The sequence below is a fragment of the Bombus bifarius genome, unplaced genomic scaffold (genome assembly GCF_011952205.1).
Source record: "Bombus bifarius isolate JDL3187 unplaced genomic scaffold, Bbif_JDL3187 scf7180000008285, whole genome shotgun sequence".
NCBI classification, from domain to species: domain Eukaryota; kingdom Metazoa; phylum Arthropoda; class Insecta; order Hymenoptera; family Apidae; genus Bombus; species Bombus bifarius.
In genome coordinates this window covers 611,774-625,780 of record NW_022884568.1, presented here as the reverse complement: position 1 = coordinate 625,780, position 14,007 = coordinate 611,774, and the positions used below count along the sequence as shown (strand labels likewise).

The following is a 14,007-nucleotide window of genomic DNA, read 5'->3' as shown; positions in this document are numbered from 1 at the left end:
ATGTTAAATGTAAAATTCGTGCTACGTGTTCAACCTGGATGCGATAAATATATAAAATATTGGAATGCTATTTGTTACGCATATATGTTACACGTGTGTATCAACAGTCCTGGAAAATGTACAGGGAAAGAAAAGGAATATTTTGTGGCGAATTCTTGTTCAAAATTTAAACATTTCAGACGTAAGTTTGCGAGCGTCTGCAGAGAAAAGTATAGAGAAAAGGAGGGCGACTAGTAGTTTACATAAATATGAACATTCTAGCCAGTGTGCAACGAAATTCGATTCGAATTTCTCTGTTCCCGAAAACCATCTCCAGGGAAAATTGTGTTCTCCGTGCAAAGAAGGGTCACGAGCGTATTTCTTCTACCGTAAAATTATTGCAAAGCACAGTGCTTGAAAAATTCAGCGAGAATATTTCGAGTAATTTCTCTCTCAGCATAAAAGCAGCAATTTTTTTATTTTTTTCATTTTATTTTAATACCTTAATCTTCCTCCCTGAGGAAAGAAAGATGTTTAACACTAGGTTTACGGGACCCGTCAATTTGACGGATTTCAAACTTCGAAATGAAACATCCCAAAAACCATAGCATTAATTTAAACCATTTTTCATCGTACATTAATCATTTCATCTAAGGAATTTATACACACAATTATTTTTTTCTAGGCTTTCTAATTTTTGAAATCTGTATGTAGTGTACCTATCTCTACGAAACCCGTCAAATTGACGAGTTAGCTGATTTCATAAACAAATCGTTTTTCAAAGACAGTGTGCAAAAGTTTCAGTTATTGTAGACATTTCCCATTATTGTCTTCGCTTATTGTAATTATTTACAATAGGATAATTGAATTTGGGCACAGTATTTTCTTTTTTTTAACCAATCCACCTTTTCTAGCAATCATGAGTAAATTCAGGAGATATATGATATAATAAGATAATAATATAATAAGATATTGAACAAAATTGTCAATATCAATGAAGATTGTTCTGAGGATACCTCCGAAGAAGATCGATATGAATTAGGCCAAAGCGAAGCTGACAGTGAAAGTTCTGAATACACTGAAAGTGGAGAGATAGAAGGATCTTCGGATAGTGAAGAGGAAAACTTCTTGAAAGTGTATCGTAACAAGAAAAGGATGCATATTTTCTTCTAGTTCTGACTCCGAGGATGAAACGACGAGCATTCCAAGCACATCCCAAAATGTAATGGGTGAAATTGAAATTGCGATTGATGGGACACAGTGGATAAAACTGAAAGCAGGCGGATCTAGAGGTAGGACGCCCGTTCGTATGATATTCAAGGATATCGCAGGACCTACTGGCTGTGCTAAGAGAAATATTATGTCGGGTTGTGTAACTAGTACTTTCGAATTGATAATTGGCAGACACATAATGGAACCAGATAAAAGATTGCACTGAAACCGAGGCGCATCGAGTTTTGAAAAAAGACGGACAATCACAGTTGCTAAGTTACGTAATTTTCTAGGAATTCTATATGCCCGGGACGCATATGAAGCGAGATCATTGAAAGCCTCCGAAAGATTACAAACAGATAAATTTGCGCTGATATCCGAAATATGGAACAGACTTATAAGTAATAGCCAGGCTTGTTACAAGCCATATGAAAATATCTCAATAGATGAACAATTATTTCCAACGAAAGCCCGATGCAGGTTTACGCAATATATGCCGAATAAACCTCATAAATTTGGCATTAAATTTTGGTTTGCAGTTGACGTCCAAACAAAACATATTTTGAATGGTTTCCCTTGTATGGGGAAAGATGAAACTCAATGCTCAAGAGAAAAAAGGACAAGATGACTTTGCTTTCCTCAAATTTATATAAATCAGAAAACTGCACGCTTACTGCGTATAAAAGTAAACCTAACGTAAGAGTCCTCCTTCTAAGTACCAAACATGCAGGTATACAAGTAGAAGACAATTATAAATGTGTTCTAGAAACCGGATCGAAAATATCCAGAAAGGAGTTCAGACGATCTAGATGAATGTCTAGTAGAAAAAATTGAATTAAAAAGCATTATAAATACGTTGTTAAGTTGATTGACTGTTGAACATAATATGTAATGACAACGTAATGACATATGAAGTGGCACCAATATTATTAACCTCTACAAAACTTTAATCATTTGTTTCATGTAACTGTTTTTATTGATACATAAAAAACTTCAATCGTGCATATATAAAATATTTTAATTGTGTAATACATTTCAGAGAGACATAATAAAAACGTCAATTTTTATAATCTTTTATTTATAATTTTTGATATAAAACAATACGTTGGTTGTTAACACAACCCTAACATATCTTCTTTTATATTAAACAATGTGAGTGTACAATAACAATTAAAACTATTTGTTTATCATACAAAGTATCAACAGATAACTAATTAGAAAGCAAAACGGTTTATACATTGAACTAGATAAAATCGTAATAATTTTACATAAAATTACCTTGTATCGTGAAATAATACTTCGCTTTAAATACAATGTGAAGAACATAAACACACGGTTTCGACTAAAACTACGGGGTGTTCTTATAACTCTCGAACATAAAACAAATATTCAATTGTCCGAAATATTACGTCCGAAACACTGAAGTCGCTCCATCTAGAGATCGTTTAATTCTAGCGATCGATAAATCGAAGCTACTCGTAAGCTCGAACGATTGCCAATTGCCATCTTAGCGTAACAATCCTGTTTCAATTCGAACGGTCCTTTCAAACGTGTGTTAACAAATATATCGCGAAAGTTATATATATTTCATTTTTATAAATTTGGCTCTTAAAAAAGTAATCCAAGGTTGGATTTTCCGCGTTTATTCGCTTTCGCCGCCACCTCCTCGATCTGTACTCGAATGGCGGGAACCAACATCACTGCTCAAAACTGATTTTCTCGACTCTAAAGTAGCAGAGCTGGAATAAAATAAACGCAATATGTGGCCATCACGGTATCACGGGAGCTATATTTCGTTTCGGTGAGTGTATTTTGATGTTCTTTTTATTTACCTTGCTGATCCACTAGCGCTGCGACTTCAAGAGCCACTCTTTGACCGTGAGCCGGAACGCGATCTAGATCTTGACACAGATTTACATTTTGATCGGCTTCTGCTTCTTGATATACGTCTCCCCGACTGTGAACCACTCCTTGATCCTGATTATGATCTTGACGTTGATCGCCAAGCTACTTTTCTGGAACCACCAGGAGACCTTGATCTCGATCGTACTCCAGCTGCAAAACCCGATCTTGATCGCGCGCTAGCTGCAGAACCCAATCTTGATCGTGCGCTAGATGCAGAACTCCATCTCAAACGTGCGCTAGCTGTAGAACCCGATCTCAAACGTGACTACGTGCAGAGCCTGATCTCAATCGTGCGCTAGCTGGAGAATCCCATCTTGATCTAGCGCTATCTGCAGAACCCGATATTGATCGCGCACTAACTGCAGAAACCGATCTCAAAAGTACACTACGTGCGGAGCCTGAACTCAATGGTGCACTAGCTACAGAACCCGATCTCAAACGTACACTACGTGCAGAGCCTGATCTCAATCGTGCGCTAGCTGGAAAACCCCATCTTGATCTTGCGCTATCTGCAGAACCCGATATTGATCGTGCACTAGCTGCAGAAACTGATCTCAAACGTACACTACGTGCGGAGCCTACTCTCGATAGTGCGCTAGCTGGAGAACCCCAGCTTGATCTTGCGCTATCTGCAGAACCGGATATTGATCGTGCACTAGCTGCAGAAACCGATCTCAAACGTACACTACGTGCGGAACCTAATCTCGATAGTGCGCTAGCTGGAGAACCCCATCTTGATCTTGCGCTATCTGCAGAACCGGATATTGATCGTGCACTAGCTGCAGAAACCGATCTCAAACGTACACTACGTGCGGAACCTAATCTCGATAGTGCGCTAGCTGGAGAACCCCATCTTGATCTTGCGCTATCTGCAGAACCCGACATTGATCGCGCACTAACTGCAGAAACCGATCTCAAACGTACACTACGTGCGGAGCCTGGTCTCAATAGTGCGCTAGCTGGAAGATCCCATCTTGATCTTGCGCTATCTGCAGAACCCGATATTGATCGCGCACTAGCTGCAGAACCCGATCTCAAACGTACACTACGTGCGGAGCCTGATCTCGATGGTGCGCTAGCTACAGAACCCGATCTCAAACGTACACTACGTGCGGAGCCTGATCTCGATGGTGCGCTAGCTACAGAACCCAATCTCAAATGTACACTGCGTGCGGAACCTGATCTCGATGGTGCGCTAGCTACAGAACCCGATCTCAAACGTACACTACGTGCGGAGCCTGATCTCGATGGTGCGCTAGCTACAGAACCCGATCTCAAACGTACACTACGTGCGGAGCCTGATCTCGATGGTGCGCTAGCTACAGAACCCAATCTCAAATGTACACTACGTGCGGAGCCTGATCTCGATGGTGCGCTAGCTACAGAACCCAATCTCAAATGTGCACTGCGTGCGGAACCTGATCTCGATGGTGCGCTAGCTACAGAACCCGATCTCAAACGTACACTACGTGCGGAGCCTGATCTCAATAGTGCGCTAGCTACAGAACCCAATCTCAAATGTACACTACGTGCGGAGCCTGATCTCGATGGTGCGCTAGCTACAGAACCCAATCTCAAATGTACACTGCGTGCGGAACCTGATCTCGATGGTGCGTTAGCTACAGAACCCGATCTCAAACGTGCACTATGTGCGGAACCTGATCTCGATAGTGCGCTAGCTACAGAACCCGATCTCAAACGTACACTACGTGCGGAGCCTGATCTCAATAGTGCGCTAGCTACAGAACCCAATCTCAAATGTACACTGCGTGCGGAACCTGATCTCGATGGTGCGTTAGCTACAGAACCCGATCTCAAACGTGCACTATGTGCGGAACCTGATCTCGATAGTGCGCTAGCTACAGAACCCGATCTCAAACGTACACTACGTGCGGAGTCTAGTCTCAATAGTGCGCTAGCTGGAAGACCCCATCTTGATCTTGCGCTATCTGCAGAACCCGATATTGATCGTGCGCTAGCTACAGAACCCGATCTCAAACGTACACTACGTGCGGAGCCTGATCTCGATAGTGCGCTAGCTGGAGAACCCCATCTTGATCTTGCGCTATCTGCAGAACCCGATAATGGCCATGCACTAGCTGCAGAAACCGATCTCAAACGTACACTACGTGCGGAACCTGATCTCGATAGTGCGCTAGCTACAGAACCCGATCTCAAACGTACACTACGTGCGGAGCCTGATCTCGATAGTGCGCTAGCTGGAGAACCCCATCTTGATCTTGCGCTATCTGCAGAACCCGATATTGATCGTGCACTGGCTGCAGAAACCGATCTCAAATGTACACTACTTGCGGAGCCTGATCTCGATTGTGCGCTAGCTGGAAAACCCGATCTAGATGGTGCGCTAGGTGCAGATCCCGATCTCATACGTGCACTACGTGCAGAGCCTGATTTCGATCGTGCACGAGCTGGAGAGCCCGATCTTGATCGTGCACTAGCTATAGATCCCGATCTCGAACGTACACTACGTGCAGAGCGTGCTCTTGATCGTACGCTAACTACAGAACCCCCGCTTGATAGTGAGCTATCCGCAGAACCCCCTGTTGAACTTGTGCTATCTGCAGAACCCGATCTTGATCGTGCACTAGCTGCAGATTCCGATCTCGAACGTGCACTACGTGGAGAGCCCGATCTCGAACGTGCACTAGCTGCAGATTCCGATATCGAATGTACGTTAGCTGCAGATCCCGATCTCGAACGTGCGCTAGCTGCAGATCCCGATCTCATACGTGCACTACGTGCAGAGCCTGATTTCGATCGTGTGCTAGTTGCAGAAGCCCATCTTGGTAGTGGGCTAGCTACAGGACCCCATATCGAACTTGCGCTATCTGCAGAGCCCCATATTGATCTCGCGCTATCTGCAGAACTCGATATTGATCGTGCACTAGCTGCAGATTCCGATCTCAAACGTGCACTACGTGGAGAGCCTGATTTCGATCGTGCACTAGCTGGAGGACCCGATCTTTTACGTGCACTAGCTGCAGATCCCGATCTCGAACGTGCGCTAGCTGCGGATCCCGATCTCAAACGTGCACTACGTGGAGAGCCTGATTTTGATGGTTCATTAGCTGGAGAACCCGATCTTGATCGTGCACTAGCTGCAGATCCCGATCTCGAACGTGCGCTAGCTGCGGATCCCGATCTCGAACGTGCGCTACCTGCAGATCCCGATCTCGAACGTGCACTAGCTGCAGAATCCGATCTTGATCGTGCACTAGCTGCAGATCCCGATCTCGAACGTGCACTACGTGCAGAGCCTGATTTCGATCGTGCAGTAGCTGGAGAGCCCGATCTTGATCGTGCGCTACCTGCAGAACCCGATCTTGATTGTGCACTAGCTGCAGAACCCGATCTCGAACGTGCACTACGTGCAAAGCCCGATCTCGAACGTGCACTAGCTGCAGATTCCGATATCGAATGTACGTTAGCTGCAGATCCCGATCTCGAACGTGCGCTAGCTGCAGATCCCGATCTCATACGTGCACTACGTGCAGAGCCTGATTTCGATCGTGCACGAGCTGGAGAGCCCGATCTTGATCGTGCACTAGCTGCAGATCCCGATCTCGAACGTGCACTATGTGGAGAGCCTGATTTCAATCGTGCACTAGCTGGAGAACCCGATCTTGATCGCGCGCTACCTGCAGAACCCGATCTTGATTGTGCACTAGCTATAGATCCCGGTCTCGAACGTGCAATACGTACAAAGCCTGATTTCGATCGTGCACTAGCTACAGAACCCGATCTTGATCGTGCACTAACTACAAAACCCGGCCTTGATCTTGGCTGCGATTCACTTTTCCTCAAACCACTACGCGATCTTGATCGCGATTGCCTCTTCCACGACCCTGATCTTGATGTCGGGCGTGAACCACTTTTCTCTGCAACGGATCTGGATCTCGACGGACTTTTCGAACACGATTGACTTCTCAACTTGGAACCTGAACGAGATCTAGACCGTGGACGAGATACGGATCGAGATTGAATTCCTGATCGTGATCGTGATCGTGATCCCAATCGTGAACTACTTCTAGAACGGCTTCTAAATTTCGATCTGGAACGAGACCTAGATTTCGATGCACGGGATTCTTCTGAGTGATAAATAATTCGTCTGTTTCTGCGTACGTGACCTTCGTTACGGCTTTCACTTCTGAAAAACAAATTAACGACGCCATTAATTTATTTATTACATACCTCAGTATATTATATTCTTGTAGCGGCACATGAGTCAACGTAGTTTTGGTTGGCTAGGTTCAAAGTTAAACGAACTCCGGACAAAATATTATCGCCGTTATTTGTAATCGTCAACCGGAGTTACATTTAATCTTTTTGTGATACTATCGGTCGATAGACGAACATGCCCTCTAGGACGATTAGTATAACGAACTAGTATAGCGAATCAGTATAGCGAATTAGTATAGCGAATTAGTATAGCGAATCATTATAGCGAATGATTATAGCGAGTTATACAGTCGAATAACGAGGGTAAAGTTGAACAGTAGCACTGAGCGAGCGACGATAACGACCGACATACACTATCTGTGTACTTGTACTTAAAGTGATTTTAATATACACTAACTATTACAATTTTATCACTGATCTCTTTAATAAATCACCCAACACGTATAATAAACCACCTCATTCTCATAAAATGAATGATCCTTACCGGTTGGCAATTTTAAAACCTCCTAAATCGCTATCAGATTCGCTCGTTGATGTAATTTCCTTCGATAAAGGCATCTTTCCCTTTGCAGTCTCAGCTGTACTTTTCCAAAATGCTCTGTCTTTCTTAATAATCCATTTTCTTCCACGTTTCGGCTTGAGTCGATCACTTTCTGAACCTGAATATTGCGAAATAAAATATATATTTTTTGAAAAACGCAAATTAATGACGCGTATAATCGAAGATCATGAAATACTATCTTACCACTTTCTCCACTCCCCATTTTTTTCTTGCGCATTACTTTACCCTTGACCCTGTTTTCTTTACGTTCACTTGCTTTTCTTTTGCGTTTCCTTTGTCTACGAGCTTCCTCCCGACTTTCCTCTCTTCCAGAACTATCACTGTCACTAACGTATTGATCAGTGCGTGCTTGTTTTCCTTTCCTTCCAGGTTTTTCCGAAGACATTGCATCGAATACCAAAGCGTTCTTTGTCTTTTCAATGTACTCTAGACGTTTCTGTAACATTTCCTGTTCTTTTTGTCGTTGCATTTCTTCAAGTCTCCGTTGTTCTTCCATTTGTCGCATTTTAAATGCTTGTCTATACATTAATACAAGATCATTATTATGATGTTTGATGTATTCCATATGCTAATTATGTTGATATAATTACCTTTCTTCTTCTTGTTTTCTCCTAAACATTTTTTCTTCCTCGTCCCATTGTCTAGCTCTGGCAACATGATATTGCGCTTGCGATAAAAGATCTTGACAGCACCTTGCTTTTGCTTTCGCAAGTTGCCAAATTTTACCTTCATGCGTTGATAGATATTGGAAGTATTTATGTGAGATTCGCAATTCGGAAACTGCCTGGAGCACTGTTGTTAATGTGGACTTCTTATCCTTCAAAATTTGTGTCGCTAGACGTTGAAGGACAAGTGCAACATTGTATAACAAAACAGTGTCCTGTGGAGCTACTCTTCTTCCCTAAATTGATATAATGAAATTGATTAGTTATTATTCTTTAATCAATATTAACGATATCAGAGCATGACACAATGTTTCTGGCTCACCTTTAAAAATGTCAATTTTGCTTCGTTTAATTTACCAGCTTTAAAGTAAGCTCTTCCAAGATATTGCAAAACTTTGACATGATGGTATTTATAAAACTTCTGAAGGCAGTTTATATACTGTAAAAAGATATATTTTATAAAATAGATGCCGAAACGTTATCATATCGTATTACATACAAAACGGAAAGTTACCAGTTGGATAGCGTTAAAGAATTGTTTTTGCTCTACATAAATGTGCGCAATATTCAACCATACATCGCAAAATTCTGCTGTTGCTTCTCGAACTTGAGAAAAAATATCTTTAGCTTCATTTACACAACCTTTATGCGCTAGTACAGCTCCTATTCCATTTGCAGCCCAAATATTTTTAGGATCATTTTGCAAAACCTATGAATTTCAATATCTATATATGTATATACGAATTCATTTTATAAAGATTTATTATTTTTTAGTATCATACCTTTTTATACATAGCCAATGCTCTGTCTTGATATTGCTTCTTTTGATCTTTATCTTTTCTACTTTGATGCAACATTTGCAACCAAATGTTACCCAAAGCAATCAAAGAATAGGCATCGGTACTTGTTTCTGGATTTGTTAAAATTCTTTTGAATTTCTTCTGGCTAGGACCCCATTGCATTTTATCGAAATGTAAGTTACCCAAAAGAGACCATGCACCTGAGTGCTCGTTATTTATTTTTAAAACATCCTTAAACCAATCAATCGCTTCATAAATTTGTCCTTTATCTCGAGCCATACAGCCAAGTCGTAAATAACAATCTATATAGTTTGGATGTTTCCATAAAATGGATTTGTATAAGTTTTCTGCTTTATCAAATATACATAAAGCTTCGTTCAAACGAGCCAAATTATATGTCGTCGTAACTGTAATTGAGTTATAGTATACAGGATCGTGTAAGACATCAGCTTTAGAACGCGTTAAAGATTCCTCAAAATTTTTCCTAGCTTCTTCAAAGTTTCCAAGTCTGTGATAAAGTAATAAGTTTTAACCTTGATAGCAGATAAAATAAATTAAAATAAAGAAATATGAAACATACCTATAATGTAGAGCACCAACATTATTTAGAATTTCTGGTGGTATATCTGCCTGGACATCTTCTTTTAAAATCCGAGTTACCATACCATATGCATTTAAGGCGGCATTATGGTCACTTTGCTCCAATATTTGAGCCAATTCAATCCATGCTTCAATATCATCCGGAAATTGTTGAGTTACTTTCTGAAGGTGGTTTTTAGCAATGTTGCGTTTGGATTGAGAACTTGAATTTGCGTAAAGAGATCCAAGAATTTTCATTGTTTCATAATTATCTGGCTGCACTTCCAACACCTTTTCGAAACATTTCGCTGCCTGTGATTTAAAAACAGTGTATGTAAAATTTATTAGTTTTACCCTATCATATATAGTATATAATAATATTATATAACACGTTATGCTTACATTTTCTGCATCACCACGATAAACATGCATTTGACCTAAGCCGAAGTATGGTAATACAAAAACTGGAGGCGCAAATTGTATTGCCTGATAGTAATATCGAAACGCTTGGTCATAGTCAGCCTGAAATAGTTAAATTATTTTTCAAAATTTTAAGTATGTATATATGTAAACTTACTTATATCGTACACTTACTTGAACATGAAATACTCTGGCTAATTGATAGCAACTTTCTGCACGCATAACCTCGTTCGCGGTATTCTGAAATGCATAGAAGGCTAAGTTCTGTACTTTAATGTAGTTCTTTTTATAGAAAAAATGATTTGCCAAATGATTCAACACCATGGAATTAGTCGAGTCAATGATATAAGCTCTTGATAACATTTGAACACCTGCTTTGATACTATCAGGCTGTCCTTGATTCAGTTTCAGTACTGAAAGTCCAACTAATGCTCCAACACATCGGTCATCTAACTGTAAAGCTCTTTCAAATGCTAAATACGCTTTTTCCTGGTTATTTAATTTCATAAAACAATGCGCCATCCCCAATCTCACAGCAGCTGGACAATTTGGATTTGTTCTCAATGCCTTTTTATAAAAAGCAAGCGCATCTCTGTAATCTCTTTTGTTAAACGCTATGCATGCTTTTCCCAGTAGGGAAGGAATATTATTTGGAGACTGACTTAGTACAAAATTAAATTGGGCATCAGCCTGAGCCATCCTATCCTCTTCCAGGAGGCAGAGATAAGCTCTGCCAAGTAAATGATTCTATAGCACAAGGAAGTATTATATAAATAATACATAAATATTTCCGGGCATCAAATAAAATATTAAAAATGATATATACCTCGTCATACATAATAATCTTATCTGCAGTTGTATATAATAGAGTGGCTTTTGCAAATAGATCCTTCTTTCTGGCTTTATTCTTTTCTCTGTTGGCTTCCTGCACATAATATGCAGCCAACATATCCAACGCACGCATTTGATCTTGTTCATAGTTACAATAATCAATAGCAGCATCAATCCAAGAAGATTCAAGTATTTTAATGAAATGTTCGATTTTATGTTGTTTGTAATATTCAAGCTACAATGAAATACAATATGTTTAATGTCTTGTAGCTTTCCTATTATATCTATTATAATTCGAGGTACCTACAGCCAAATTGACCCAAATATTAAGTCGTGGACGTCCTTGACGTAAATTACTAAGAATCCCATCTATTTCTGATAATTGATCCAGGTCTAACTCGATTACCTAATAGAATGTAATTTAATATATTAAAAAAATTAATCAGCGAGATATGGTGAGGGATTTGAGTAGACAAAAAGCTAATTAACACATTAACAGTAAATGCTCGCTAGATAATCGTCGATAACTCGGTAGATAGCTCGTCGATACAGAAAGATACTCGTAGATACTGATAGATACTAACTCGAATAATAACTCTGATAATAACTCGAATAATAACTCGAATAATAACTCGAATAATAACTCGAATAATAACTAGAATAATAACTTAGATAATAACTCAGATAATAACTACTCGCCCGCGATCGCTTTCGTTTATTTATACTGGTCAGGGGAAAGTCAGAAAATTCAAATTCGTCTTTATTCGGCGGTTACATGTAGCGGCGACATTGTTTTGCCCGGAGTTTATTTATCATTACGTTTCATGCGTCAAGGCTGTGTCAATGTCCCGAGGCAAAACAACAACGTGATTTGAATTGTCCTCTAACTCATGCGCCGCTACAGATTCAATTTCAATTAACAAATGTCTAATGTTTAACATTTTACTGTACATGACATAAATGGGAAACATATTGTAAACAATATGAACAAAATAAGATCAAAAAATTAGTCGAAAATTATGCGATTAAAACAAATATGAAACAATAGTCATTTATATTTCATATCGAGGACAAATTTCAAGATATTTAAAGAACGGATAAAGAACCATTCGTTTCCCATCAAAACAAGCCAGGGATTAAATCGTCGATTAACAATCTGTAACGATGCTCGATTAATTACGACCAGCGGTTTCGTTTCATCGAGCGAACGAAATTGCACGAATGCAATCGAACGCACGCGCGAATTAATTCGTTCCCGGAAGCAGGTATCGAGATTACGTGGCCAATCGACTCTGACGTTATCGAACCGATCGAATAATTGATAAGTAACAATTTTAGTCTCGCGGTTTCGACAAAAACTTTCCATTTAACAGACTGAAGAGATGCTAGTACACGTTGTTTACAGCCAACATTGTGGTTTCGGAAGTTATCGAGTAAGTAAAGGATCGATATATTTGCTTTGGATAGAGTTGATTTTGAACCTTTCTGTTGTCAACAATTAGACTGCGAACGTTTGTGCAATTTCTTATTTTTATCGCCACAACAAAAGAAATGGAACTTGAGGAAAAATTTTGTTAATCCAACGAACATCATATCTCATATATCTTCGCATATAACGCGTATTATGCACCTTCTTACACTATCAAACTTCCCATAAATGCATTAAACAGTCTGTTAGTCAAACAAATTTCCTATCACCAAGGAACAATCCATCGGTATTAATTAACCAATTTTCCAATTGTTTCTATTCTCTTATATCAAAGAAAGTATCTTCGTCAAATATTTCGACATAAAAATGATAAATTCTTGAAAATTTATTTATACAAACCATTCTACAAGATTCTTTTTTTTTTTTTTAATAAAACATACAGAGACAACTGGAATGGAACATTTGCTCCTGAAATATTAATATCGAATCTTCCTGATATCAAAGCTTCGTTGTCTTTCATCCTTTAGAAATGTGTCCACGAGCGTTGCAAGTCACCTAGCTCGAGTCAGAAGGCGAATTCTCGTGGACGACGAGAAGAGGTGGCCGAGAAGCCGCAGGCCGCCGTCTTGATAAAGGAGTTAAACCGGCTTAATTACCGCGTTACTCGGTTTAAACTAATTACGCGTTTGCCGACAACCACAAATTCTCGAGGCGCAACCTAGCGGGTCGGCATTGTGGCCGAATCCGCAGAGCGACCCTTCTTTATTATGCCGCCATAACCGCTCGTAATTCTACGCGGTACCATTTATACCGTGCTCTTCGTAGCTACAACTGTTGATTCGAGCTTGCTAATCGAGAAACCGGCTCGAGAATTTCAGCTGACGCAACCTGAAGGAGCGTAATTTCTTCCTTTTATTTTCGTTTCGAGGATTAAAGATGGAGGATGAAACGGAGGAATGATTAAGCGCCTAGTGGATTCTCTGCAGGGCGGAAAAGAGATTGTAATTTATGGTTGAAATTTTTATGGCTCGATCAAATGGATGTAATTAAGAAGTTTTTGTAATATCGCATGTACGTTTTCATTAGCTCCTGCTATTCCAGGAAAATCGTTGTAATCGGGGACAAGCATTATAAGTTTATGGTTGAAAAGTGGGAAGATCATTGCCCTTTTTGACTGGTTAATTGCGAAGAAAATGGATGTGGTGCCTAAGAGAATGAAACGAGCGACGAGTGGAATCGGTTTTTCTAAATATCGCGCGTATATCTTCGTTGCTTAAAGAGTTCAGGAAAATTGTTGTAATTAGGGCAGTTGTTATAAGTTTATAATTGAAAAGAAGAAAGATCATTGTCTTTATTACATTGTTTGTGAGACAGTGAAACGAATGTAACGGTAGAATCAGTTTTTGTAAATATCGCGCGTATATC

The 14,007-nt window shown here is 39.9% G+C and overlaps 2 pseudogenes; one reads left to right on the top strand and one right to left on the bottom strand.

The window, feature by feature from the left end:
- The first annotated feature begins 939 nt into the window (after nucleotides 1-939).
- LOC117212169 lies at nucleotides 940-1,417 on the top strand (annotated as a pseudogene).
- A 1,416-nt stretch (nucleotides 1,418-2,833) lies between these two features.
- Nucleotides 2,834-13,711, bottom strand: LOC117212168 (annotated as a pseudogene).
- Between the last annotated feature and the right edge of the window lie 296 nt (nucleotides 13,712-14,007).